This window comes from Scardinius erythrophthalmus (genome assembly GCF_964197995.2).
Source record: "Scardinius erythrophthalmus genome assembly, chromosome: 4".
NCBI classification, from domain to species: Eukaryota; Metazoa; Chordata; class Actinopteri; order Cypriniformes; family Leuciscidae; genus Scardinius; species Scardinius erythrophthalmus.
Genome location: NC_138224.1, coordinates 7,670,815 through 7,676,168, shown reverse-complemented (window position 1 = coordinate 7,676,168; position 5,354 = coordinate 7,670,815). Strand labels below are relative to the sequence as shown.

At 36.8% G+C, this 5,354-nt stretch overlaps 1 protein-coding gene across 1 annotated transcript in view; it reads left to right on the top strand.

Annotated features, from left to right (window-relative positions):
* Positions 1-842: 842 nt before the first annotated feature.
* Positions 843-5,354, top strand: part of tspan9b (tetraspanin 9b) — a gene marked incomplete at its 5' end in the record, with an annotated part of 20,897 nt that continues 16,385 nt past the window's right edge. The window contains one exon of the mRNA XM_081363662.1: positions 843-1,139. The remainder of the gene's footprint in view (positions 1,140-5,354) is intronic.

Below are 5,354 nucleotides of genomic sequence, written 5' to 3'. Positions count from 1 at the left end.
AGAAATTGGTGGACTATTACATTTTCATTTGATTTTGTTTTTTTGGCATGAAAACCATGAATATGGTACACTTTGATGTCCTATAACTTTTTTTAATGCATTAGTCATAATACTCATACTGATAAATACAAAAAATTATATTATACTTACTTTTTTGTAATAACCAAACTTATTTATTTGTTATAAGAGGCCTAATTCTCTACCATTTGTCTGTTTAGTTTTAATGTTTATTAGCAGAAAATGACAAAATTACACAAATCAGTGTTTTAACTCCGAATATTTTGGTAATGGGTGCAAAAATGTCAATATCCAATAAAAAAAAAAAAATCAACAGCTCATATAAAATTTAGTTTGACCTCTTGAGGCTGTCAGTCAAAAATTTCCCTTAAACCAATGGACTCACATTATATATATATATATATATATATATATATATATATATATATATATATATATATATATATATATATATATAAACTATTTCACCTCTAGCTTATGCTACTTCCTAATCTAGTTAGCAAGTAAACTTTGCATTGTATATTATATTACGAATAATGCTGGCTTATTGACAAATTGCTTTTGCTCCTCTTTTGTAAGTCGCTTTGGATAAAGCTAAATACATAGATTTAAAAGTCTATGCATCGCTTTACATAAACCCTTTGTTGAGAGAAAGGTTTCAGGGCCTATAAAGGTGCCTTGTGCACACTTAGGTCTACATTTAACATATTTTGGGGAATTACAAGTCTAGTTATTTCTTTTAAATATTTGTAATAAGCCTCGTGACTTTTGGAACTGCCCCCTGCTGGAAAACGCCAGTGGTGTTTCTTTTTCCCTGTGGATTTACAGCAGTGACGGTAAACGGAGTGAAGCCACGCCTCTCCATCTTCCCTGCTGCTACACTGTTTCCGTTCGTGGGAAAACTTACTGCCTTTCCGTTTTTTTCGAGCTCTTGAACTTTTTCCGACCACCATGAAAGCAAAAGTCTGCTTACCGATAGTTTATAAGCGTTTAACTTCTATTGGTCACAGTTAAAACATCACTAGACCTCTATATAAACAAAAAAGCAAACGAAAGTGAGGGAGAGTTTCATACGGAAAGAAGAAAGCAAATCGGAAAACCTAAGTTGTGCTTCCAATAAGGTGAGTAAGGCTTAAAAAACGACGAAAATGTTCTACTTTTGTATGAAATTGTTTATATTTTTAATATTTAGCCTACAATTGTGTACTATGGCAGTCTTAGCTTGTTGTAGCCACTGTTGATGTTTATCAGTTGCTCGTTTATATTTATATCAGTTTAGGGAAATACTATCAGTTTCGTTTTGTTATGTGGCTATAATGTGTTATTTAAACAAAACAAAAAAAAGTATATGGAAGTTTAATAAGTGTAGGAATAATCTCTGCTACTACGGAAACTAGCTTTCTGTTATGGAAAGATAGCCAATGCTTATTACGCAGATATAGACGTAGGCTACAGTATCCTAGATTGAGTAGATTTGGCTGTATTCACGTAGAAGGAGTGCAGCTGTTTTCAAGGCCTAGCTGAATCAAACTCAGCTTCTTTAGCATTCAGGAAACTTCTCAGAAAGGTACGATGCGCCAGTCGTGTGCGCGTACGTGTGCGCGAGCGCGAGCCCGCAGGCTGTGATTTGCGCTGCCCTGGAATGTGCAGAATTGGCGCAACTAAAAAGCGCATAGTTGAAAGCAGCTGCTGCCTGTAGACTCATGGAAACATTGACAACATTTGCATGCACATCATTTCCCTATTAAGGTCTGTGTTTACTTTTAGCCTTTAATCTGGAAACTCTGCAACTTCTGAAATATTACTGTAAATCATTATGCCCAATGTGTAGCCTACCGTTTAAATAATTAACTTTAAATATTAACTCAATATTCTTAACATAATTTGGGTAATTTGCAAAGATAATAAGTATGGTATAAATAATGTAAATACACACACACACACACATACATATACATATACATATACATATACATAGGCTACATTCACGCAATATAAATGTTTGTTATTTGTAGATTTAAAATAACTAAAAATACCACATTGTTTTTGGTATTTGGTTGGTGTTTTGTCATTTGGTTGGACATCGTCATGAGTATTTAAACAAAAACTGGTATATATATTTATTATACACGCGCACACACACACACACACACACACACAAACATATACAAAAACTTACACCTTGCAGAATCTGCAAAATGTTAATTATTTTAACAAAATTAGAGAGATCATACAAAATGCATGTTGTTTTTTATTTAATACTGTCCTGAATAAGATATTTGACATTGTGTGGTTACCTGGATAATCCACAGCTGTTTTTTTGTTTGGTTTTTTCGTGATGGTTGTTCATGAGTCCCTTTGTTTGTCCTTAGCAGTTAAATTGCCCAATGTTCTTCAGAAGAATTCTCCAGGTCCCACAAATTCTTTGGTTTTCCAGGATATTTGAACCCTTTCCAGCAGTGACTGTATGATTTTGAGATCCATCTTTCCACATTGAGGACAGTTGAGGGACTCATTCACAACTATTACAAAAGGTGAAAACAAAACTTATGGAGATGCTGGAAAACCAAAGAATTTAGTTGACTGTATATAAATGTCTGTGGTCTTTACAGATCAAATTTGACCTAATTATGATCTTTCACCATTTGGCCTTTCGTCTTTTTATGCCATGTTGAATAGAACATTTTCTGGATCCCATTATACATCATCAATTACCGCTCATTATTCTGACAGTCGGTTGTTAAATGTTCACTCAAGCCTCTCTGCTTTACATACTTAAAAAACCACTTAAGTATTCATATCAAGTTCAAGTTCACTTTATTTGTATAGCACATTTACAACAGCCACTAGGCTGTTACAGAACAACCAGATTAAAATATAGTAAGACCTGCATAACAACACATAAAACACAAATAAGTGAAACCTTAAAACTGGAGTGACAAAACAGTATCAGACTCAAATATAAAATAGTAAAACAGTAGCAAAGCAGTGTCAGACTCAAATATAGAATGTAAAAACAGGAGTGGCAAAACAGTATCAAACTCAAATATAAAATAGTAGAACCAACCATTAGAGAAGAGATCAATATACTAAAGAAAACAGTTTTTTAAAGCAACACTAAGGAACATTTTTTACCTTAAAATAATGTGTCCAAAATCATATCAGTGGTTCATCAAGTCGTAACAGGGTGAAAGGCACTACTGGATTCGCTTAGCCCTAAATCTGATATAACCGTGCTATGCAAGTTTGCCAAACCGGGTCGCGTTTCTGTAGTTCGAATGAGACAAAAAAACTACAAATTTGACTTGCTTTACGTCAAGCATTACAATAGTCATTATTTAGTTTTTCTTCGTTTCTGATGTCGCAATACATCATACTTTCATGAAATCATGCATCATACTCTACCTTGTCAGTGGACATCGTTCATTCCAAAGCCGGTGCTGGATAAACAGCGAGCGTGCATGCGACAGTAGACTGCGGGTGGCGAAATGATTTACGGCAGCGGTAATGGACAATTCCGCTTTCAACCTGTAGGGGGACCGAAGAGGAAAAGTTCCTTAGTGTAGCTTTAACAGAGACTTGAAGGTGGACAGAGTAGGGGCCGTTCTAATCTCAAGGGGCAGGGTGTTCCAGAGTCGTGATGCACGCTCCCCTCTACGCTTCAGTCTAACGCGAGGGACTACCAGCAGAGCATGGTCGTTGGATCTTAGGCTTCTGGATGGAGTGTAGGGATGGACAAGTTCAGAGAGATAGGCAGGAGCTAAGTTATGAAGAGAGTTAAAAACAAAGAGTAGAATTTTGAACTGGCAGCCAGTGTAGAGATTTGAGAATCGGAGAGATGTGGTCATATTTGCGACACTTATGTAGAAGTCTGGCCGCAGCGTTTTGCACTAACTGAAGACAAGCAATATGAAAACTTGACATACCGCAAATTGCAGTAATCTAGCCGACACGTAATAAATGCATGAACAGCCATTTCCAGAGTTTTCGGGGTAAGAAAGCCTTTGATTTTAGCCAATAGACGAAGTTGCTAGAAACTGAAACTGATTATGGATGAGATCTGATCTATGGATGAGAAATTTTAAAGGCTGGTCAATAAGAACACCTAAGTTCTGCACCCATGGGGATTTAAAAGCCGATAGACTCTCTAACTCTGGACTTATACACTGAGAGTTTTCATTTGGGCCGAAAACAATGACCTCAGTCTTGTCTTTATTTAGGAAGAGGAAATTTTGGGCTAGTCATGCTTTAACCTCCCCTAAGCATCGCAGAAGAGAATTCATCACTGCAGGGCTGTTTCTCTTTCTGTCGTCCGCGTAAAAATGAAAGGATACGTCATGACTCCTTAGAATAGTGCCCAGAGGTAGCATGTATAGAGAAAATAGGTATCAAAAGCTGTTGAAAGATAATAGAACAAGAACCACAGTATCTCTGAAATCAGTAGAGAGATAAATATCGTTTAGCACTCTCAGGAGGGCGAACTCAGTGCTGTGAGCAGACCTAAAACCAGATTGAAAAAACTCATATATACAATTATTTGACGAAAAGTGTTGGAGTTGATCGAGCACAATTTTCTCCACTAGCTTAGAAATGAAAGGTAAGGTATATAGGCCGAATTTTTTTGTAAACAGAAGGATCTAGTGAAGGTTTCTTGAGAAGAGGAGTGACCGTAGCCACTTGGCAGGAACAGAGCCCGTTTTGAGACACTTGTTGATAAGAGATACCATAATTGTCCCAACCGAATCAATGATTAATTTTGAAAAATCTTGGGTGAATGATATCATTAGGACAAAATGGAGATTTGAGCTTGACAATCACATCCTTCAGTGTCTGGAGGTTGATAGGATCAAAAACCTCCCAAAAAGCAGAAGCAGATGTCAAGATTGGGGGGACAGTTAAATTAGGGCAGACATTAAGTCGTAAGTTAGTGATTTTGTTAATAAAATATCTGAGGAAGCCTTCACATAGAGCATCTGAGGCAACAGACAGTGTGTTAACAGAAGGATTAACAACAGATTGAATGACAGAAAACAGATCCTTTGGGTTAGAGTGATTGGATTCAAGTAAGTTGGAGAAATAAGCAGCTTTCGCAGACTTGGCAGCATTCTGATATGATGTTAGAGAGTCTTTCAGGCTGACCAAGCCTAGCCTAACCACTAGCAGCCAGCCAAGATACTAGAGATAGCACAGTATCCGATTCTAATACCATTAGAGGGCAGTGCATCACAAAATTGCTTGCACCTCTAAAGAGGTCACGTGATTAGAGCTAAATAGTGTAATTAAAACAGAGAAAAGAGATCAAGTGTGAACTGGAGCAGGTCAGAGCTCAGCGTCTT